The following is a 25,051-nucleotide window of genomic DNA, read 5'->3' on the forward strand; positions in this document are numbered from 1 at the left end:
TCAAGTTAAGTTCCCACTGAAATGATACTTTTGCTCCTTTTTTTTTTTTAATAAAAAAAATTCCATATGTAGTAAATGACTGTTTTGAGATTTAGAAACTTAATCCCTACTTAAGAGCTTTCATATGCAGTCATGCGTTTTTGCCATGTGAGGAGCCTGAGAAATGTGTCATTGGGTGATTTCACCATTGTGCTAACATCATGGTGTATACTTACACAAACCTAGGTGGTGTAGCCAACAGCACACCTAGGCTACGTGCTATGGCCTACGACTCCTAGGTTACAAACCTGTACTGTATGTTACTGTACTGAATACTAAAGGCAACTGTCACACTATGGCAAGTATTTGTGTATGTAAACCTGGAAAAGGTATAGTTAAAATACTGTATAAAAGATAAAAATGGGGGTCGGGTGCAGTGGCTCACGCCTGTAATCCCGGCACTTTGGGACACTGAGGTGGGTGGATCACCTGAGGTCAGAGGTTTGAGACCAGCCTGGCCAACATGGCAAAAACCAGTCTCTACGAAAAATACAAAAATTAGCTGAGTGTGGTGGTGCGTGCCTATAATCCCAGCTACTCAGAAGGCTGAGGTAGGAAAATCATTTGAACCCGGGAGGTGGAGGCTGCAGTGAGCTGAGATTGTGCCACTGCACTCCAGCCTGGGCAACAGAGTGAGACTCCATTTCAAATAATAATAATAATAATAATAATAAAATAAAAAAGGATAAAAATGGTATACCCGTACAGGGATAGCTCCATTATACTCTTATAGAACCACCATCATATATGTGGTCTATTGATGACCCAACCTTCGCGTTGTAGCACATGATTGTAAATGATTGACAGAAAGATCTTCAGCAAAATATTCCACCCAAGGTACATGAGAGATACTGAGATCCAAGTTGTGGGGAAAAGAAAGAGAGATCAGTCTGTTACTGTGTCTATATAGAAGGAAGCAGACATAAGAGACTCCATTTTGTTCTGTATTTGAGATGCTGTTAATCTGTGACCCTACCCCCAACCTTGTCCTTGCAAGAGACATGTGCTGTGGTGACTTAAGGTTTAAAGGATTTTGGGCTGTGCAGGATGTGTCTTTGTTAAACAAGTGCCTGAAGGCAGCTTGCTGGTTAAAAATCCTGCCCGTCCCTGGGCAATAGAACATCTTGGTGTAAAACCCAATTGTGTGCTTTGTTTACTGAGCAAGGAGAAAACCGCCTTTAGGAATAAGGTGGGACTTGCTGGAGCAATGCTGCTAAAAGGTTTATGAAGAGTTTGCATACGCATCTCAAGGCACAGCATTTTCTTTTAAACTTATTCATGTTACAGGGATTTTTGTTCATATATCTTACTGCTGATTTCCTCCCTACAATGATCCTATTGTCCGGCCACTCCCTTATCTTTAAGATGGTAAAGATAATGATCAATAAATACTAAGGGAACTCAGAGACCGGTGCCGGCGTGGGTCCTCTGTAAGCTGAGCGCCGGTCCCCTGGGCCCCCCTTTTCTTTCTCTATACTTTGTCTCTGTGTCTTATTTTTTTCCTCAAGTCTCTCGTTCCACCTAAACGAGAAACACCCACAGGTGTGGAGGGGCAGGCCACCCCTTCACAAGTAATAAGCCACATTTGAAAGGCATTATAGTTTTCAGAAGCTGTAGCACAATCAGTCTTAAGGCCACTTACATTCTCCCCACATCTCTGGGATCCTGTTTGAAGGGAGTTCTAAAAAGGCCTGTGTTCAAGCAGCCCAGCATCCCTTACTCTTGGGGCGGCAGGGAAACTAACCCCTCTCCTATGTCCACAACTGTAGTAATATAGTCCTCAGTTCTGCTCTCCAAACTTCAAATAAAGGGTCAGAGCCAAAGGTCAAGACTTTAGGAAAAGCCCCAGAAATACCCTGCACTCAAAAAGCAGTTTCAGAGTTTCACATTTTCGTGAGAATGAAGCAAATTATCCTCCAAATTCTGCTACTTATTTTGAATTATGGTTATACTGGATATGTTATCTGACCTTCGAGTTGTTTTTACATTTTTTGTTTTTTTTTTCTCAAAACGGAGTCTTGCTCTGTCACCCAAACAGGAGTGCAGTGGAATGATCTCGGCTCACTGCAACCTCTGCCTCCTGGGTTCAAGCGATTTTCCTGCCTCAGCTTCCCAAGTAGCGGGGATTACAAGCGCCTGCGACCACATCTGGCAAATTTTTGTATTTTTAGTAGAGCCACAGTTTCAACATGTTGGCCAGGCTGGTCTTGAACTCCTGACCTCATGATCTGCCCACCTCTGCCTCCCAAAGTGCCAGGATTACAGGTGTGAGCCACCGCGCCCGGCCTGTTTGTTTTTTGAGATGGAGTTTCACTCTTGTTGCCCAGGCTGGAGTGCAATGGTGTGATCTCGACTCACTGCAACCTCCGTCTCCCAGGTTCAAGAGATTCTCCTGCCTCAGCCTCCTGAGTAGCTGGGATTATATGCATGCGCCACCATTTCTCCATGTTGGTTAGGCTGGTCTTGAACTCCCAACCTCAGGAGATCCACCAGCCTCGGCCTTACAAAGCACTGACATTACAGGTATGAGCCGCTGCACCCGGCCCTGTTACTCCTGAGTTTTTATCTCCACATTACTTGAATTAAACTGTGTAGTTCTTCTTCCTATCTGACATCTACAATCTCTTCACTGGGTCTGTATGCCACAGCTGTTTTACCACTTTCTGAAATAAAGTTAGCAAGGATCAATTCAGAATCTTTTTCATTCTAAAACTTCCTGCATATAATGGTAGTACCCCACAATGAGACATTCTTTTGGCTTCTAAAAGCAGAAAATAAGAGCATTTTCCTGGAAGTTTCCTCATCTCCTCACCATGCACTTCGATTTTTTTTTCTCTCTTTTTTTTTTTTTTTCTTTTTTTGGAGACAGGGTCTCACTCTGTCACCCAGGCTGGAGTACAATGGCACTATCATAGCTCACTGTAGCCTGGAATTCCTGGGCTCAAGTCATCCTCCTGCTTCATCCTCCAGAATATCAGGGACTACACCACTGTGCCCAGCTAATTCTCTTTTTTAGAGAGATGATCCCGCTTTGTTTTCCAGGCTGGTCTCGAACTCCTGGCTTGAAGTGATCCTTCTGTCTTGGCCTCCCAGACTGCTGAGATTTCAGGTGTGAGTCACCATGTCCGGTCTCACACCTCAGTTTTTAACATATGTATGAAATATCAACTGTGTTTGGGTCAAAGGACTTTATGATCTTACAGATAGGAACTAAGCAATAATAACCTAAGAAATAAAAAATGTGGAAACAAAAATGTTGAATCACGATATGATTAAATGGTAAGGCATCAGGTGGGGGCTGAAGTAAGTTCAAATCCAAAATAGAGACCACTGGGCTAGTAGACACTTCACGTTAGAAGCACAGCTAGGTGTCTACTCACTGAGAACCAAAATGCCACCAGATACAATGAACAAACCCTCGGAGAGAGAGAACATTCGAACATTTTATGGGAAGAAAATGGCCCATGTACTCTATAAACAATACAATTTCTTTCAAGGAAAACTACAGCTATAAGGGCTTTTGGTCTAAGAAGTTTTGAGTGTGTGCAAAGGATACCTCTGCATACTAGGGAGAGGGGGACAACCCACATATTTAGCTTCGTTATTAAAGGTTGTTACTCAGACTTGACAGCTGATGACCAAGGAAGTAAGACTTCCACTAGAAGAGCTGCCCAGGTTGGAAAGCTGAGAGCAATCACGGCCACCTCTTACAAGCAAATAAAAGTCTGTAGTAACTTAATTAGGATCTCTCAGTCTCTAAGCCTTCAGGGCTGTGAAGCAGAAGAGCAACTCTGTTCAGGGACTCTTTGCTAAACACCATGTTTCCTTTGGGCACAGGCTATGACATCTGCACCACTGTAGAACTGAACAGGGAATACAAGCAATGCCATTCAACAGCACAACCACTTCCAAGACTCACAGCAAAGCAGTTGATTATTGTATAAGAATCATATTTGGCCAATACATCAGTGGCAGAAATGAAAGCAGGAAGAGAATGCTCAATTCGGAAAACATAATCTAATAAACTCTTCAGCTGAGAGTTTATTTATTCAGAGAGAAAACAACAATGACAATAACAGCATATTCTATCTGCTTACCTTGTAAGTACAGTTCTGCGTTCTTACATTTGTCATTTCATTTTGTCTTACGATATCCCCCAGAAGCTTGACTGGCTTACTAACCCCAGTTTGCAGATAAAGACTGCAGCATACAGATATTAAATATCTTCAAATCTCTCTAGCTATAAGACCCAAAATTGCATTAAAAAATCTAAGAGACAGAGTTAGGACTCAAATCCATGTGTCCAAGGCTTATAATCACTATTCTGTATGATGGGCAAGCAATTAAAGAAGACCTGCCTCAAACATTTTCTGTGTGAACTGAGGCAAGTCCTTTCACATCTATAAACTAGGGACAATATTTGCTGTCATTTTTTCTACAAATGTCACAAAGAACAAATTTGAGCCTGTTGCTGTGAAGTAATTTAGCAAATGAAAGCATACTAGGGAGTGTTTTAGATATTGATATTTTTATCCAATTAACTTTTCAAAATGAGTTTATGTGCTCATTGAAACTGAAGTACTTCAACGACGACTGAGAAAGTTTTACCTAGAACCATAATCAACAGTTTCTGGAATGCATCTGACAAAGCCTTCTGAACATCAATCTGGACTATCTTCCCTTTCATAAAGAAGGACAACAGTCTTAAATCCAACCAAAACAAATGGATTTAAGATGCCTGAGTGATAACTGCTACATGTTTAAAAAATAAAACTGCATCCACAATTCTTAGCTCATAATCTTCGTGATTAAAGGCAGACGGCACAAGGGTATGGTTGAATGGCTCTGTTATAGGTACATCCTGGCAGGGCCCATTTTTACTGCCTCCATCTAGTTGGGAAGTTCCTGAAGTACTAGAGGGAGATACAAGCCAAGAACCTGGAACATGTCTCACATCACCCAGAGATTTCAAATTAATCAGTTAAGGCTATACTCCTACAGACCCTACCCTCCTATGAATCAAGCGCTGCAATCACTTACAGAAAAAAGTTTTATTGGCTAGACACAATGGCCCATGTCTATAATCCCAGCACTTTAGAAGGCCAAGGCAGGTGGAGGCCAGGGGTTCAAGAATAGCCTGGCCAACGTGGTGAAACCCCATCTCTAATAAAAATACAAAAATTAGCCGAGTTTGGTGGCACACACCTGTGATCCCAGCTACTTGGGAGTCTGAGGCACAAGAATAGCTTGAACTGGGAGGCAGAGGTTGCAGTGAGCCGAGATCATTCCACTACACTCCAGCCTGGGCGACAGAGTAAGACTATTCTCAAAAAGAAGCCGGACACAGTGGTTCACATGTGTAATCCCAGTACTTTGAGAGGCCAAGATGTGCAGATCACTTGAGGTCAGGAGTTTGAGACCAGTCTGGGCAACATGGTGAAACCCTGTTTCTACTAAAAAAATTTTTAAAAATTAAAAAAAAAAAAAAACTAAAAATTGGCTGTGTGTGGTGGTAGGCAGGAGGCAGGTGAACTGCTTGAACCACGGAGGTGGAGGTTGCAGTGAGCCAAGATCATACCGGTGCACTCCAGCCTGGGTGACAGAGTGAGACTCCATCTCAAAAAAAAAAAAAAAAAAAAAATAGAAGAAGAAAAACACATAAGCACAGACTAGGGAAGGTTTAAAAACAAACAGATGCTGAGAGTATAATCTGGTTCAGTCTTTTAAATGGCACACACTGTAACCCAACAATCCAGTCCCGTTCCTAGAAACCTACCCTATAGAAACACCAGCTTAAGTGACTAAAGATACATCTCTAGCACATTTAGGACAGCGCTGTCTGTAAAAGCAAAAAGGGCTTGAAATCTAGGCAAATAAATATCAGCAAATGCAGTTATGTGTTAATAAAGAAGGGGGCACTTCATGTCTTCACCTTACAGAGGGGTCCTAACCTTCTGAACATGTAAATTTGTGACCCTTGCGATAAACAATCTCCACTGTTAGGTTTCTTCCGACACAGAGAAGATTCACAACTCTTGCCATTAAGGCAGTTAAGGACAACCAGCATACCTGGAAGAGAGTAATCTTCCCAGTTTATAGAGGATCAGAGATCTAATGCATTTCACCTGGATAATTCAGACTCAAAAGTTCAAATATGTATCTGAAATTACAGTAAAGTCACTTTAAAACTTTTTATTCTTTGCACAGCACTTTGAAAGCACAGTACTGTCATAAGGTGGAGAAATGAGTAACTTACTGAATGAGACTTTCAGAAGTGAGTGAAATAATTTTGATGTCTACAGAAACAGGGAAAAGTGCACTTTCTTTCTGTATACTTGTTCTCTTGATTACTGTGAGGAGAGTGTTGAAGTCTACAATATTATTAAGGATGTGTCTGGTTCTCCTTGGAGTTCTGAGTCCTCATGTATTTTGAGGCTCTGTTATTAAGTTCATAAACCTGTAGGAAGGATTGTTTTAGGATGGGCTAAGATGTTATTCACTGTTCTAAGTGTTGGACCAATTCTTGGTCCAAGGACAAGAGAAATTCCACACAGACTAATATAGCAATTCTGAAATACTTTTTAACTTCCATAAATAGAATATACACACAGACCTCAAAAGAGGCACTATGAACATTCTGAAATTGAGCAGGAAGCCATATTTCTAGTAAAATATATAAACTGCACCTACTGAATGTTGCCATTTGGTATGAATCACATGGCCATGCTGTTTCCCAAGTGTGTGAATTACAGAACATATCCATGAGTAGAGAGGAGTCCAAGCATCACTTTCTTAGCAAATCTCAGGGGCTTCCGTAGATAATTTGGCCAGAGACTCCTGAGAAAGAGGTTTTATATAGGAGAATCCAGACACACTAGGACATACTGACATCTCACAATTCAGTTTGTATATCAACATTTACACTTTTATAACACTGAAATTCTCTGAGTTATCAAATTTATCAACCAAAAGTCTCTGAATCCTAATCCTTCCTTCCCTTCTGGCCTATATATATGATTCTTAGTTTAATTTTACCAGGACTGTGGCAGATTTTCTAATTACGTGTTAACTGACTGCCTCTTCACCCTACCACAAAGAACAACAAATAATGGAAAGTCATCTCACACATGACCCCAAATCTTATTGCAGAAATGCGATACCATCATCTACACAAATAATGCGGGGCCCAGAGTCTCCACAAAGGAGGACCTCACTCAGCCAGATCGCTGGGGCTACCCAAGCTGTGCAGGATTTAGGGCAAATACAAGGTTAGAAAAAAAAGAGATGTTAGGTAAATTCTCACTGGTCAAACAGAGGCAGACTGCCTACAATGAGTCCAGGGGAACTTTCTGTAATGATATGAAATGCCCCAAATGCTCTACATTTGTGTGGTACAATACACGTGAATACAGAGCACTTGAAATGAATGTATAATAGCTAGTGCCACTGGAGAAACTGAAGTTTTCATTTTACTTAATTTTTTTTTAAGAGATGGGTTCTCACTCTGTCACCCAGGCTGGAGTGTGGTGGCACAGTCCATAGACGACTACAGCCTCAAACTCCTGGCCTCAAGCAATCCTCCCACCTCAGCCTCTCAAACAGGTAGGACCACAGGCACGCCATCCTATGCCCAACTATTTTAATTCTTTTGTGAAAACAGGGTTTTTACAAAACCTTGTTGTTCAGGCTTACCTTGAACTGCTGCCTCAAGTGATTTCCCACCTCAGCCTCCCAAAGTATTGAGACTACAGGTGTGAGCCACCATGCCTGGCCTAGCTTTAATTAATTTAACTCTCCACATTTGTCTAGTAGCTACCATACTGGACAGTAGAGAGGGTGAAAACAATCCACAGGCTTTGACTCAATATTCAGTTCCACAATTACCTGTGCTGCCTACTGCATTCAAGAGATTTAAGCAGGCACTACAGAGACTGAATGGGACATTCCCTGCCCAAAGTAGGTTGTAATGAAGGAAGGGCCAAATCATTAACAGGCCATTTCAGTTCCATGTCTTAACAGACAAAGATATAGATGAAGGGGTTAAGTAATAAAGAGGATAAAACAATCCTTCCTAAAAGTGTATGGACTTTAGGAAGGAGCCTCAAAATACATGAATACAGAGCCTCAAAATACATGAAGATTGCTAGAACTTCAAGGAGAAACAGACAAATCTTTTACAATAGCTGTAGACATCAACACTTCTCTCAGTAATCAACAGAACAAGTAGAAAGACAGATCTTAATAACACTATCAACAAACTTGACCTAATTGATATTCATGCAATACTCCACCTAACAAAAGCAGAATACAAAATTCTTTTCAACTACATATGGAACATTCCTTAAACTGATAAAATTTTGGGGTGCCAAACAAACCTCTAAAAATGTTTTGCAAAATTAAAGTCATACAAAGTATGCTCTCTGAACAAAATGAAATGAAATTAGAAATCAGTAACAGAAAGATACCTTAAAAATCCCCAAATATTTGGAAACTAAAATAATTAATGCACATGGTCCTGGAGGTTAAGGGGGTGGGAACCATAGGAACTCAGCCCCACCTGGGGGTACAGGGAATGGTGATCAGAGAAGGCAGGCTGGAGAAGGTGATGGATGGGTGACTAGGAGTTAGGTGTGTGAGAACTACAAAGAAATCTAGACCAATTTGAGATGAAGAGAAGAAATAAGGAGTGAATAAGGAAAAGAGAAATAAGAGATGTAAAAAGTAAAGTAGAGGTTCCTCTTCAAAGACTTTCCTCCCTGTCTAATCAGGAATAGTAACTTCTCTTAGAAGCAAAATTTATTCAAAGACCTGTGCTAACCTTCTTAAATATCTGCTAGCCGTAATAAAAAAAATCAATGTGCTTTATGTTCTTAGCTCCCACAATGTAGCCTAAATATTTGCCCTGGCTTGCTTATACTGGTCCAAGCAAGCATTAGGTCATAGCCTGTTCCTCTTCCTTATTTAAAAGTGTTTTTACCTTTCTCAACATTCCACAAGTTACTTCCTCCTTCCTTTGTTCCCCTCTACCTTTGCCTCTTTTTTTTTTTTTTTGAGGCGGTGTCTCGCTCTGTCGCCAGGACTGGAGTGCAGTGGCCGGATCTCAGCTCACTGCAAGCTCCGCCTCCCGGGTTCACACCATTCTCCTGCCTCAGCCTCCGGAGCAGCTGGGACTACAGGCGCCCGCCACCTCGCCCAGCTAGTTTTTTGTATTTTTAGTAGAGACGGGGTTTCACCGTGTTAGCCAGGATGGTCTCGATCTCCTGACCTCGTGATCTGCCCATCTCGGCCTCCCAAAGTGCTGGGATTACAGGCTTGAGCCACCGCGCCCGGCATCTTTGCCTCTTTTAAAAAGTAAGTTACTAGCCGATCGGGACAAATACAGAATGTGAGGTCCCGTTCCAGCCAATGGAAATGAGACACAGCAGTAGGGTAGGCGCGTCAGGTTATAAATGACCCTGTCTCCTTTGTTCGGTGTACTCTCGTGGCAAAACTGCTGGCGAGTGTACCCTTTCTGCAGGAAGTAAAAATGGCCTTACTAAATAAATTAATGTTCAAGTGCTATTTCTTTATGGCACCGGGGAACAAACATTTCAAACAGGAGATTTAGAAGTCAGTTCATCCTTGACTCCTTTTCTCACCCTCACCACATCCCAGTCTAACCAATCTATCATTAAGGATTCATTCTAACTGCTGAATTATTTTCTGCCAGGTGCAGTGGCTCACACCTGTAATCCCAGCACTTTGGAAGGCCAAGGCAGGTGGATCACTTGAGGTCAGAAGTTTGAGACCAGCCTGGCCAACACAGTGAAACTCCCTTCTACTAAAAATACAAAAATTAGCCAGGCATGGTGGCACACACCTGTAGTCCCAGCTATTCAGGAGACTGAGGCAGGAGAATCACTTGAACCCAGGAGGCAGAGGTTGCAGTGAGCCATGGTCATGCCACTGTACTCTGTCTGGCCTGGGTGACAGAGTGAGACTGTGTCAAAAAAAAAAAAAAAATTAAAATTGAATTTGCAATAATCCAGCAAATAATCCTAGTTATATACCTAAGAGAAATGAAAACATATGTATAGATAAAAACATGCACACAAATGTACTCAGCAGCATTATTCATAATAGCCAAAAAGTGGGAACAGTTCAGATGTCCATGAACTTATGAAATGGATAAGCAAAACATGGTCTCTGGGCACAGAGGTGTGTGCCTGTAACCCTAGCTACTCTGGAGGCTGGAAAGCTGAGGCAGGAAGCCTGAGCCCAGGAGTTTGAGCATTGCAAGACCCTGTCTCCATGGGGGGAAAAAAAAAAAAAAAAAACAGTGGTATAGCCATACAATGAAGTGTTATTCAAATATAGTACTGAAACATGCTACGATATGCATAAACCTTGAAAATATTAGGCTAAATGACAGAAGCCATACATTATATGGTTCCACTTAATAAGAAATGTCCGTAAGAGGCAAATCAACAGAGAATGAAAGTAGATTAGTGGCTGCCAGGGGATGAGCAGGAGGGAGGTGAAGAACAGGGAGTGACTGCTATAGGTATGGGCTTCTTTTGTGGGGGCATAAAAACTTGCTGGAATTAGGTAGTGTTAATGGTTGCACAACTCTGCCAATACGCTAAAAAAAACACTAAAGTATATACTTTACAAGGGTACATTTTACAATATGTAAATTACATCTCCATAATAAAAATTGAATTTTCATAAATATTGCTTGAAAATCATTCAGCAATTTAAAAGATGTTCAATAAATGTTAACTATTACTGTCAATGTTTTTAAAATGTGACAATAGCAAAATAATATTTGAATACAACTGTCTAGAAAAATATAAAAAATTTAGATATATACCAGCAGACAAAACAAACATTATAATTATATTTAATTATGTGCATTTTAATTCTTTCTATACGGTCACTTTCAATCTTTTAAAGTGCATTTTAATGTATAGATTTTTTTTTTTAAGTTAAGAAACATGCTGCCTCCCATACTTATCTTGTTAAAGAACCAAAAGCATGAATTAGAGGCCAGGCGCGGTGGCTCCTGACTATAGTCCCAGCACTTTGGGAAGCCGAGGCAGGTGGATCACGAGGTCAGGAGTTCAAGAGCCACCTGGCCAATATGGTAAAACCCCGTCTCTGTTAAAAAGTACAAAAACTAGCCAGGAGTGGTGGTGGGCACCTGTAGTCCCAAGCACTCAGAAGGCTGAGGCAGGAGAATCACTTGAACCGGGAGGTGGAGGTTGCAGTGAGCTGAGATTGTGTCATTGCACTCCAGCCTCGGCGACAGAGTGAGACTCCGTCTCAAAAGAAAAAAAAAAATTAGAATAATTAGTGTCAGTGTTAAGCTAGGGCTGAGATCATAGCCACTGTCAACAGGCACTCAAAGAGAAGGAAGAACAAGGTGCGCAACAGGACTCAGGGAAGATCTCCCAGGAAGAGGGATTCGAGCCTGGCTAAGGAGCAGGAAGAGAAAAGGGCATCAGCTAGGATTTGCTCCTGGGTTACCCAGATTACTACTTGCCCACCATGACTACCACTCTCTCACCCCCATGTCTCCACCATTACGGGTCTTTAGTCAAAGGGAAGACACAGGGTCTTGAGGAGTGAGGAGAGGAGAACCTAACAGAAGAGACTAGAGCTCCTGGTCTTAACATCCCCAGTCCTGTTATACACGTTTCAATACAAACTTCCAAACACACCCATGGGTGAGCACAATAGAAAAGCACAAACTGGCCGGGGGCGGTGGCTCACTCCTGTAATCCCAGCACTTAGGGAGGCCAAGGTGGGCAGATCAGGTGAGGTCCGAAGTTCGAGACCAGCCTGACCAACATGAAGAAACCCCGTCTCTACTAGAAATACAAAATTAACCAGGCATGGTGGCACGTGCCTGTAATTCCCGCTACTCCGGAGGCTGAGGCAGAAGAATGGCTTGAACCCGGGAGGCAGGAGGTTGCGGTGAGCCGAGATCTCGCCATTGCACTCCAGCCTGGGCAACAAGAGCGAAACTCCGCCTCGGGAAAAAAAAAAAAGAAAAAAGGCCAGGCACGGTGGCTCACGCCTGTAATCCCAGCACTCTGGGAGGCCGAGGTGGGCAGATAACATGGTCAGGAGATCGAGACCATCCTGGCTAACACGGTGAAACCCCGTCTCTACTAAAAATACAAAAAAAAAATATTAGCCAGGCATGGTGGCAGGGCCTGTAGTCCCAGCTACTCGGGAGGCTGAGGCAGGAGAATGGCGTGAACCCGGGAAGCAGAGCTTGCAGTGAGCTCAGATAGTGCCACTGCACTCCAGCCTCTGCCACAGGGTATGCAAGACTATTTATTACTGCATAACTAGGACACGCCTCTCGACTACTCACAAATCATGTTGCCCAACTTTTTCAAAACCCTTTTGGCTCTCATTTTAATTCTCATGTTTAACCTCTTGAGGTACTGATACCTGAAAACAGATGTCATTAATTTCCCTTATAATCTTGACCTCCCTATTGTTACTGAAAGTACTACCATTCTTAGGGAGCAATAGGTGATGCATTCCTCTCTCTACACTCTATGTGTCAAAGCCTGAAGAACTAGAAAGTACCTCCTGGACTGATCTTCCATTCAGAACTACAAAACCCACCAGCTATCTTGTCCTTGTCAATCCGTCCTGCACAACAGAAGCTATGCTAAACTTGTGGCATGCCTCTGAAATTATACCCCACTCTTTCAAGATCTTCCGATCATCCCGTACCCAAAATTAAACAGATTTGAAATAGATTTGAGAGAGAGCTTCAGGCCCTTCCCTCAGTAATTCTCTCAATTTGGGAGAAAGGGCTACAGCAGTGGTTCAACAGCATCTCTGTGATTTGACGTGGTTTTGTTTCATGTTTGTGCATGGTGCTGCTGGGAATACAGCATATCTCCTCGGAGTGTTTAGGAGTGAAAAAGGACGGAGGATCACAATCTAGCACAATCCTTATTCTACAAAAGAGGGGGAAAGTACAGTTGCTATAGCCTGATCCTCTAGGTACTGCCCAACACAGCATACAAAGGAGCGTTGGTTTATTTCCTATTCACACACTCAGGTTCTTGCTAAACCGAGTTACTTGAGACTGCCCACATTTACTATCAGTGCCTGCCACTCCCTCCCGCTCCCTCCCTCCGTCTGCCTGTCCTTACTCTCCACAAGCCCATCCAGGAAGCCTACACCCACACCAATCCCCTTAAACAGGGTATTTAATCGCGCCCTCCTTTAAATGCCTACTGTGCTTTGTACCACGCCTGCAGCAATCAGAAATTATACTGAAAAGATATTAAGTTGACACTGGTGGGAATAATATTGTCAAACCAGTGACAAATTCTATTTGAGGTAAATCTGTGGTTCACTCATGGCATCTCTGCCACTGATCTCCACTGTCACAATCCTTAGAGGACATAAATCACTAACTCTCCCAGGATAACACCAGGGCTTTTGTTTTATGAAGTCATCAGAGGTTCCAAGTTTTAAAATTCCAGGTAAGTATTCTCAGAAGTCTCACACAAGACTGAGACTGAAACACAAGAACCATTCTGTTTTACATATAATTTCTTAAAGTTAGCAAATGCTTAATTTCAAAGTGCTGTCAGAACTTTACCAAATGCCTACTGAAAACACTTCCTATACAATCCTTCTCATCATATTGGCAATGTCATAAAACCTACAGGCTGAAATAATTCTAAATTTAAAAAGTCAAAATAAATTAATCAAAGCATTATTTTCAGCCATATGCCTTCAGCTTAAGCAAAACTAGGTGATTTCAATTTTATACTAAAAAGTTGTCATCCTTAAATTTTTTCCATAAAAGGAAAACAATCTTCAATAAATAAACCTTTCATGACTTTAGTAATATCAACTAATGTCTTTGCAGTAAGTTATATTAACCACAAAATACTGAGTTATTTCTTATATTAGGAGTGAGTTATTTCTCATGTTAGGACTGTCACATGTCAGTAATTAAGCCAAGGCTGTAAACTATAAAAATTAATCAAATTACTCTAAATTGCCAATAAAGTAAATTCCTCTTTCAGCCTTAGCAGTACAACAGGATTCAAATTCATCAGTCATACTTTTTTATGTGTTAAAATTTTTTCTAAAATTTTTTTCTTCCATCTACACATTTACCTGACAACCCTCCACCCAGGAAGTACAGACTATAAAACCAGTGAAACTAGTACTGAGCCTAAACAACTCACTGTCACGCGCTGTTACTCATTCGAGACAAGTGGGCATGTTCTAAAAGTTTAGAACTCAAAATGTCACTCATATGGGGGGGGTCGAGGGGAGGGAACTTAGAGGGCAGGTCAATAGGTGCAGCAATCCACCATGGGACACGTATACCTATGCAACAAACCTGAACGTTCTGCACATGTACCCCCTTTTGTTTTTAGAAGAAATAAGGGGAAAAAAGGTCACATCCATTTTACCATAATCTTAAGAAATAATGTGCTGCAAAAGGTAAAACATCCGAATTAACATCACAGCCAACAAATGACAATGCCTGGCAAGCAATATGAAGTAGCAACTCAAAAACAAACTCTTGCAATGAAAAGCATGCACTGGACTGGGCGAGGTAACTCACGCTGTAATTCTAGCACTTTGGGAGGCCGAGGCAGGCAGATTGCCTGAGTTCAGGAGTTCGAGAACAGCCTGGGCAACATGGTGAAACTCCGTCTCTACTAAAATACAAAAAATTACCTGGGTGTGGCAGCGCGCGCCTGTAGTCCCAGCTACTCAGGAAGAGGCAGGAGAGAACTGCTTGAATCCAGGAGACAGAGGTTACAGACAGCCAAGATCGTGCGAGCCATTGTACTCCAACCTGGGCGACAGAGCAAGACTCTGTCTCAAAAATAATAATAATAATAAAATAAAAACATTCACTGATCAAATTGTCCATCAAAACCCAATTAGAAAAGAACAAAAAAAAAATTAGGACAATTTTTAGTTTCCTAAATCCAAAATATTTAGGGGTCATGACACCCGCTGTAGAATTATCAAAACTTCATCTATTACAAGTTCTCATCTACTAACAATAATTTATCCAACCAACCTTTGATACGCAGCGGCTACGTGCGAAACACTGTTACAGGAGCTGCAGGGGAATAAGCTCAATACTGTCTCTACAGAGTTAATCATTTCATATAGGGATAGGACAAGTAGACACACAGTAGGCTACAAGTGTCATTAAGAAAAACAAAAGGTCAGGCCAGGCATGGTGGCTCAAGCCTGTAATCCCAGCACTTTGGGTGGCCAAGGTAGACGGATCACCTGAGGTCGGGAGTTCGAGACCAGCCTGACCAATGTGGAGAAACCAGGTCTCTACTAAAAACACAAAATTAGCCAGGCGTGGTAGTGCATGCCTATAATCCCAGCTACTCGGGAGGCTGAGGCAGGAGAACTGCTTGAACTTGGGAGGCAGAGGTGGAGGCTGCAGTGAGCCGAGATAGCACCATTGCACTCCAGCCTGGGCACCAAGAGCAAAACTCCTCCAAATAAAGAAAAACAAAATGTCACAAAAGTATCAAAAGTAAACACATTTGTTTAAAGGACACCGAGCTATAAATTGTAATTTAAGTCAGCATACGCACAATCATCAATCCTAAATATTACTTGCGAGGCCTTCAAATAGGACTTAAAGCTAGCTGAACTACCCTGCCAAAATGTCTCAGCTCTGTCTAACCAGAAAAAACTTCCTCCAGGGGTGTATGCAATCCAGTCTCCATGTTTCAATTACCGGCTCTGGGTACAAAGATCAACATGTGATTTCTTAAGGTAAAAATTATTACTATAAAACATGTACTAGGCCTGGTGCGGTGGCTCATGCCTGTTGTCTCAGCACTTTGGAAGGCAGAGGTGGGCGGATCACGAGGTCAGGAGTTCAAGACCAGTCTGGTCAACATGGTGAAACGCCATCTCTACTAAAAATACAAACATTAGCCAGGCATGCTGGTGGGCGCCTGTAATCCCAGCTGCTTGGGAGGCTGAGGCAGGAGAATCACTTGAGCCCGGGAGGTGGAGGTTGCAGTGAGACAAGATTGCACCATTGCACTCCAGCCTAGGTGACAGAGCAAGAATCTGTCTCAAAAAAAAAAAAAAAAAAAAGTACTACAATTAAGTTGGCAAGAATTGATGTGTACTCCTTTCTACATATAAGACATGAATACCTCACAATTCATTCCCTTCATTCTTCAGCCAGCCTCCCAGGACAAGTCTGGCAACGATTCTGACTATCGGGCAAAAGTAATTACCTTTTTCAGTTTATGTTAGGACAGCCTACGTGGGTTTACATTTGGCTTAATATAATACTACCCTACTTCTCCAATAAGTAAGCATTCATAGAAAAACGGAAACTTTTCAATGTAACCACTTCTACTACCCTAGTTTCTCTGAGAAAGACATGACACACCTCACTTCAAGGAAAAAAGCGTCCTTTTTCCTCACAAATATTTGCTCATAAAGTTTATTTTTTAAATGCTTTTAAACCAGATTCTAATTTAATTAATCTAGATTTGCAAAATTATAAAGGAAAAGTCTTGCCAGTTGTTGCTTCGGTTACGTTAATTTCACAATTTATTACACTGCAACTACATATTAAATGCAAAGCAGCCTTTGGGGGGCGGGGCGTGTTTAACAAAATGCATCTCAGCATCAGCCTAGAGAAAATTTTCTGTGTGAAAACAGAAGAGGGGTTACCAAGGAGAAATTCATTACGGATTTCAGGAGGGCTTTTTCCTCAGAAACAGAGTGAAAAGAAAAAGTCACTGTGTAAGAAATCTGATACTGACGCTGTGTGACAGAAGTTGGTCCAAAAGTTCATCTTCGGCAATTATGTCTAGATGATCAACTACACATCTTCTACAACAGGTGACACGAAACTGCATTTCCCAAGCAAGGCAAAGCGATCAAATGAGTTATGACGCGCGTTCCTGCGGTCTTGTGCTTTTATTTTCGATTTAACCAAAACAATTTTGAATCGGATGAATTACCAAATTGGTTGGGTCTTGTTTGGTTTTCTGCTTTGCTTTTTAATCATTTACCAGCAACTGCTGCACGGGCCCATTAGCACTCGAGGAATAAAAACAAAAACACAGGACCAGATAAGGTTCCCCTACTAACCCAAATGATCCATTTCCTTAACACGATTTAAAAACCACAGCTAGGGGTGTGAAAACAGGCATGTTTTTGTGTGTGTTTGTGTGCCACAATCTGTCCAAATCCTTAACTCCCTTTTAAGGAACAGATATATAATAAAAATCCGAAAGGAACCACGTTAGAAATGCAAAGAGGTTTGCAAAACAAGAGGCTTCTTTCATTCCAGAAAACCACACCAAAACAAGAGAGAAAAATGAAAGCAATGGATGTGTTTGCTAAAGTTTCAATCTTGCCCGGTGGAGACACTGCACCGGCAGAAATTCTGAGGAGAAAAAAGAAAAAAAGAGGGGGTTGGCGGGGGGGGGGGTGGGGGGGGTAAGGAGACAGAGAGCGAGCGAGTGTGGCCTGCAAACTGCAACAATGCAATCTCCACTTTGAACAATGCGCCTCTCTCCTCTTATAAATCTAGTCTTTTGCCACTTTGATGTGCCCTCGCCTTTCCCCTCTGGGGGTCGGCGGGATTGAGGGGAGATCGGAGCAGGATGCACAGCACAAGAGGGAGCAAGGGGGAGGGCAGAGGAGGTGGGGGAAGGAGTCTGCAGCAACCGCGCTGGGTGGGTACCCGGAGTGCTGCTGTAGGTTCTATGGCTCCTGAAGCTGCTTTCCGTGGAGTAACTGGCGTCCTCCTCATTGTCTTCCAGCTCCTCCATATAATCGGTCATCGTCGTCCTCCTCCATGTCATCCTCCTAGTTGTCTTCAGACTCCTGGGTCTCCTCGGTGTCGCCTTCGTCCTCCTCTTCCTCCTCCTCCTTGCTGTCGTGGTCATTGTACACCACTTTGTCGCCGACCCTCCGGGCCGCGGTGCTCCCGGTCAGATGATTCGGGCTGCCCCCGCCTCCTCGTCCCCGCCCCACACTGGCCCGGGCCGCTGGTGCTGGAGGGTGCCGGTGGCCGCGGCTTCCTCTGGCTACTGCTGCCCACCCTGGGCGAGCTATGCCGCGTCTTGGGCGCCACCTCAGCCTGGGCCGGATGCTAACGCGTTGCAGCGAGCTGAGTTCCCGGAGGCGTCCGGACATGGGCGGCCGCGGCGGGGCGGGGCGTAGCGCTCTGCAGCTGGAGCCGCCGGCTGCTTGGTCAGCCTGCCCCGCCGTCCCTTAATTGGAGCCCAGGCTTAGGTAGAAGGGAAAGCGGATGGGGAGGGGCGGGCGCAGTGGGGGAGGTGGGGAGCGCCGGTCCGGTGGGGAGGTCGGAGGGGCCCGGCTGGCAGAAGCGGTTGGAGGGAGAAGGCTCAATCAGAATGTCTGGGGCCACACTCCGGATCGCCTTCAGCCGACATTTTGTTTCTTCAGTCTACCGGAGCGTGGTCACGTGAGCTGCACCTCCCACGAGCCTGGGAGGACCGAGGTGGCCTGGCGGCCTCTAGGGGGAGCACGAAAGCACTGAGTCGTGGGCGGAGAGTGCGCGGCGCCAGTGCTCGGCGCAGCCCTGCGCGGTGGCGCTCGCGAAATGTCCGGCCTCTAAGGCCTTTGGAGACCACAGTCTCCGCGGACCCCTGACTGGAGCCCAAAGCCGACCGAACTTCCTCCTCGCGTCTCCCCTTCTGCCGCTCGAGAGGAAGGTAGGAGAGCCCCCAAATATCATTCCCCTCCCGCCCCCTAGGGAAACTGAGGCTGAAAGAGCCAGCGAGAGAGAGAGAAAAAAAAAAAAGTCGGGGAGGCGGGGCGGCCCGAGCGACCTAAGGGACCGGGCAGCGCCAGCGACGGAGGGAAATTAGTCGGGGTCGGGGAACAGGGAGACAAGCCTCCAGAATTTAGGAAACTCCGAAGCTTGTAGCTGGAGTCCTGAAATTGACTCAGATGACAACTGCTCCAGATCTGTGCCAGGAGCCACGCCTCCGGCTGCCTCGCCGGGAGGGAGGGGGCCCCTAAGACCTGTTGCGCGGAATCCCCACTCGGAAAGCCTCGGTAAACTCCAGAAGGCAGCTACTGCATGTTCCAATCTCCCGCCACCTTCCCAGTGTCTCAGGTAGGATCTCGACCACTTCAGCAAGAACTTACCTCTCCTTTGCAGTGGAAAAGACGGAATCTTGCCTAAAACCTACCTAACGGTGTTACATGTTTGTATTATCGGGAAATAACCTTATTGACCCGACAAGTCACTAGGTTTCAGCTTAGCCCAGGGGACGAATCATGATGACATTTCAGGCGCTCTGAAACCTTATCACAGGGACTCAACCCTGAGTGGTTGAGGTCAGCCCTTCAGATAAGAGAAAGGTTTTATAAACATATATTAATATTTATTGAGATAAGTGACAACCAAAAAGTAGTTTATTTTTATTTATTTCTTTTTGCGACGGAGTCTCGCTCTGTGGCCCAGGCTGGAGTGCAGTGGCCAGATCTCAGCTCACTGCAAGCTCCACCTCCCGGGTTTACGCGGTTCTCCTGCCTCAGCCTCCCGAGTAGCTGGGACTACAGGCGCCCGCCACCTCGCCCGGCTAGTTTTTTGTATTTTTTAGTAGAGACGGGGTTTCACCATGTTAGCCAGGATGGTCTCGATCTCCTGACCTCGTGATCCGCCCGTCTCGGCCTCCCAAAGTGCTGGGATTACAGGCTTGAGCCACCGCGCCCGGCCCCAAAAAGTAGTTTAAAGAAAAATAGTTGGCCGGGTGCGATAGCTCACACCTGCAGTCCCAGCCCTTTGAGAGGCCAAGGCTGGACGACAAGTTGAGGTCACGAGTTCGAGACCAGCCTGGGCAACATAGTAGGACCTTGTCTCTAGAAGAAATTTGAAAAATTAGCCGGGCATGGTGGTGTGCACCTGTGGTCCCAGCTACGCGAGAGGGGGAGGGGGAAGGATTGCTTGAGCCTGGAAGGTGGATGTTGCACAGAGCCGTGATTGCACCGCTGCACTCCAGCCTGAGTGACAGAGCAAGACCCTGTCTCAAAATTTAAAAAAAAAGAAAGAAAAATACCTAACAGGATTCTGTACATCAAAGGACTTATTTCAATCTAGTTAGGAAAATGGAACACGTATGTGAAATGAAAATTAAACTACAAGCACTAATTGCCAGATAAATGCATTCAATACAATTTGATTGAGCCCTAAGGGTGGCAAATGTGTATAGGTCTCCAGGGACTAGGTAAGTAATGTAAGTCAATAAAGTAGACAAGGTGAAGACCTAGGCAATGGAAATGCCCATATTTTGTTTGAAGAGGGTGGCCAGGCGGGGTGGCTCAGGCCTGTAATCCCAGCACTTTTTAGGAGGCCAGATGGGTGGATCACTTGAGCCCAGAAATTCAAGATTAGCCTGGCCAACATAGTGAAACCCCGTATCCACTAAAAACATAAAAATTAGCTGGGCATGGTGGCATGTGCCTGTCGTCCTAGCTACTCAGGAGGCTGAGGCAGGAGAATCGCTTGAACCTGGGAGGCAGAGGTTATGGTGAGCCAAGATTGCACCACTGCACTCCAGCCTGGGCAACAGAGTGAGACTCTGTCACCACCACCACCACCACCAAAAAAAGAGAAAGATTAAACAAAACAAAACCGATCCCCCCCCCAAAAAAAAACAACTTTTCTTTGAATGGATTAGCAGGTGTTTGCTGTTTTGCTGCTTTATGCTTTAATGAATTTATCTTTCCGTGGCTTCAAGAAGAAAAATGATAAATCAGTGAATACTCTCTAGGTTGAGCATCTCTTATCTAAGATGCTTTGGATGAGAAGTGTTATGGCCTTTGGAATATTTGTATTATACTTACCAGTTGATCATTCCTAATCTGAATATCTGAAATGCTCTAATGAGCATTTCCTTTGAACAGATGTTGGCACTCAAAAACTTTTAAATCTTGGAGCATTTTGGATTTCAGAGTTTCAGAATCAGGGTACTCCACCAGTATCCTTTTATTTATCTATGATTTGATATAGCACTTCTTTCTTCAGAATTACTGAGTGACTCATTCCTGGTGTGCTGCTAAGTTTTTATTCATTTATTATCTTAATAATAATATTTAACATTTATTGATCACTGATGTGCCCAGGCACTATGGTAGATGCCTTATCATTATACCTGTAAGTCTTATAGTGGCCTGCAGGCAGGTTTTATTATATCCTCATTTTACAAGTGAGGTAAGTAAAATGTCTAAGAGACTCAGAGAGCTTGTGTTTTCTCCATGTCCACATATCTTATAAGCAAATGAGCCTATTTAAAGCCAGATCTCTCCTAAAGCCCAGTTCTTTCAGTTCCCTCAGTTTGCCACTGAGGAAACAGGAAAATCATACTCACTCTCATCAATTGCCTCACACATACTCTAGAATTCCTTTTGAGTGGGAACAGAAATACCATTATATGTGTTCCTCTATGTCTAGTCCTAGACATTAATTTACCTGTTTCTTTTAAGTTAGTGATCATCTCTGTTGAAGTCTTTAAATCCATTAAAAGTGAATGAAACCTTAGGAGAGTTTTAGGCAGGAGAGGACGCTCCTCTTCTCTCCAGTTTGGGCTTCGATTGTCCAGAAGTAAAGAAGAGGGATGAGATATTATTTTAGAAAACTCCTTCAAGAATCAGAATTTAGCAAACATTTACACCATTTTGATGGAAATATTTCTAAAGTATATTATAAAGTTAGCTGGGTATGGCGGCACATGTCTGTAATCCTAGCTACTTGGGAGGCTGAGGCGGGAGAATTGCTTGAGCCTAGGAGTCTGAGTACACAGTGAGCCATGATGGTGCCACTGCACTCTAGCCTGGGTGACAAAATGAGACTCTGTCTCTAAAATAAATTTGTTTTATTCTAAAATAATTCTAGGCAGGGTGCAGTGACTCATGCCTGTAATCCCAGCACTTTGGTAGGCCAAGGTGGGCGGATAACAAAGTCAGTAAAGGGAGAACATATTGGCCAACATGATGAAACTCCATCTCTACTAAAAGTACAAAAATTAGCCAGGCATGGTGGCACATGCCTGTAGTCCCAGCTATTCTGGAGGCTGAGGCAGGAGAATCGCTTGAACCCGGGAGGCAGAGGTTGCAGTGAGCTGAGATCGCGCCGCAGCACTCCAGCCTGGACAACGAGAAAAATTCTGTCTCAATAAATAAATAAAATAATTCTAAACACATTCTGCTCATCCTATTGTTACATTGATGATCTTAAAGTTCATTGAGATGTAGCTGAAACTGGCTTCCACAAAGTACTCTCACATGGTTCTGAGTTTTGAGGTCATCTTTCTTTGTGTCATGTTTTTTAGATGTCCTTTCTCAGAGTAAATCAAGTTTGAGTAAGACCTGCAGGGATCTCTTGTGAGCACATATATTGAGTTTTAGTGCATAAGCTTTGTTTTAACTTTTCACTGGGTAGATGAAACTGTCAGATAAGCGGCATTATGTCAAACATATAAAGTATTTCCCCCCATTTTTAAATAGAGAAGAAGATACAGAAATGAAAATGAAAAGAAAATTTGGTACTACAGCACAAAGGTCCAGCTTGCAGAATTAACTGACTGTCTAAACAAAGATTATTGGGAAGCAGAGATCTACAAAATTCTGGAAGAAATGCGTGAAGAAATCCACCGACACATGGATATAACTGAAGACCTGACTGATAAGGCTCGGGGCAGTAACAAATCCTTTCTGGCAGAAGCTAATGGTGAGAGGGGCATTTTCTCATTTTATTTTTGTTAAGTCTGAGCTAAACTGTTGTATGAAATCACTGCAAAATTTGAAAATAGATTAACATTTTTAAGTACAGTCTTGCATTGCTTAGTGATGGGGATATATTCTGAAAAATGTGTCATTTGGCAATGTCATGATTGTGTGAACATCATAGAGTACACTTATACAAACCTAGATGGTAGGATTTCCTATACACCTAGGTTATATGGCATAGCCTATTGTTGCTAGGCTGCAAACCTGTACGTCATGTGACTGTACTGAATCCCATGAGCAGTTGTAGCACAACAGTAGATATTTGTGTATTTAACCATATCTAAACGTTTAAAAAGGTAATACATAAAATCTTATGGGATCACATGGTTCGTGGTTGACCGAAACATTGTGCAGTGTGTGACTGTGTGTATATTACTTTGGTTCTCCGTATTTCATTTTCCCAAGAGAACCTTGTTCATTCCCACATAAATTAGGGATGCTGTACATTTTAGTGTTTTATTTCTGCCTTGGGTCATCACTAATATTCCCCAATATGTTAGTTTGTTTCTTTTTTTTTTTTTTTTTGAGACGAAGTCTCGCTCTGTCGCCCAGGCTGGAGTGCAGTGGCCGGATCTCAGCTCACTGCAAGCTCCGCCTCCCGGGTTCACGCCATTCTCCTGCCTCAGCCTCCCGAGTAGCTGGGACTACAGGCGCCCGCCACCTCGCCTGGCTAGCTTTTTGTATTTTTTAGTAGAGACGGGGTTTCACCATGTTAGCCAGGATGGTCTCACTCTCCTGACCTCGTGATCTGCCCGTCTCGGCCTCCCAAAGTGCTGGGATTACAGGCTTGAGCCACCGTGCCCGGCCTAGTTTGTTTCTTTAATTCAAGTATCTTTTTAAACTTTTTTGGCATTCCAGCTTTTAATTTTTTTTTTTTTTTTTTGAGACAGAGTCTCTGACTCTCGCCTAGGCTGGAGTGGCTCGATCTCAGCTCACTGCAAGCTCCGCCTCCTGGATTCAAGCCATTCTCCTGCCTCAGCCTCCTGAGTAGCTGGGACTACAGGCGCCTGCCACCACACCCGGCTAATTTTTTGTATTTTTAGTAGAGACGGGGTTTCATTGTGTTAGCCAAGATGGTGTCGATCTCCTGACCTCGTCATCCTCCCACCTGGGCCTCCCAAAGTGCTGGGATTACAGGCCTGAGCCACCACGCCCAGCCTCCACCTTTTAATTTTAAGAAATAATATTCTTTTTGAACGTTTTGCCTTTTGTAAAAAATAAAAATTTAAAATTTAGAGTAGTTTTAGATTTATACAAAAGTTCCAAAGATAATAGAGGGTTTCCATATATCCTGCACTTAGTTGCCCCTGTTACTAAGGTCTTAGATTAGTGTGGGATATTTGTTACAACTAATGGACCAGTATTGATACACTGTTATTAACTCAAGTCCATACTTCATTCAGATTTCCTTAGTTTTGACCTTTTTCTGCCTCATGATCCTATACCACATGATATTTAGTCATCATGTTTTCCTCTAGATTGTCGGTTTCTCAGATGTTCCTTGTTTTTGATGGCCTTGACAGTTTTGAAGAGTACTGGTTAGGTATTTTGTAGAAAGCCCTCATTATGGATTTTTCTCATGATCAGCCTAGGTTTTTACATTTTGGGGAGGAAGACCACAGAGGTGAAGTGCAGTTCTCATCTTCTTATCAAGAGTGCATGCTGTTCTCGTGACTTATCACTGATGATGTTAACCTTGGTCCCCTGAGTGAGGCAGTGTTTGTCAGGTTTCCCCACATCCTCCCCCATCTCCTCAAACCTCCAATACTGTAAGTCACTGTAAACAGCCACACTTGGTGGGTGGGGAGTTATGTTCTACCTTCTTGAAGGGGCAATATCTACATCAATTATTTGGGATTTTTCTACACAGAAGATTTATTTGTTTATTTTTTCAGACATTTATTTCTATGATTATAGATTCATGGATATTTATACTCATTGGGTTATAATTGGATATTTATTAGGTTATAATACAATGACACCTTATTTATTTTGTTACTCAACTCTGCTTTTCTTTTTTTTTTTTAAGTTATAAATACATATATATCTTTAAAGTTTAAATAGTATAAAAGGGTATGCTGTGAAAAATGAATCACTCTCCTTCATAATCTCCAATATGACCTTCCTTGCCCCAGGGGCAATCATTATTGCTATATTTTTTTATCCTGCCAGATGTATTCTGTGCATGTTTAATAAATAC

The 25,051-nt window shown here is 43.2% G+C and overlaps 1 protein-coding gene across 10 annotated transcripts in view; it reads left to right on the forward strand.

Moving 5' to 3' along the window:
- Positions 1 to 25,051, forward strand: part of CDC27 (cell division cycle 27) — a 506,999-nt gene that overhangs the window by 365,350 nt on the left and 116,598 nt on the right. Inside the window, exons 1-2 of one of the 10 annotated variants that reach the window (XM_033184109.1) lie at positions 18,597 to 18,770; positions 22,570 to 22,792. The exons of 8 other annotated variants lie outside the window; for them this stretch is intronic. The gene's annotated coding sequence lies outside the window, so the exon portion shown is untranslated. Of the gene's footprint in view, positions 1 to 18,596; positions 18,771 to 22,569; positions 22,793 to 25,051 lie in introns of those variants that run through there. One more of the 10 variants, XM_033184108.1, reaches the window with a different exon arrangement.

Source organism: Trachypithecus francoisi, unplaced genomic scaffold (genome assembly GCF_009764315.1).
Source record: "Trachypithecus francoisi isolate TF-2019V2 unplaced genomic scaffold, Tfra_2.0 Lachesis_group20, whole genome shotgun sequence".
Lineage (NCBI taxonomy): Eukaryota > Metazoa > Chordata > Mammalia > Primates > Cercopithecidae > Trachypithecus > Trachypithecus francoisi.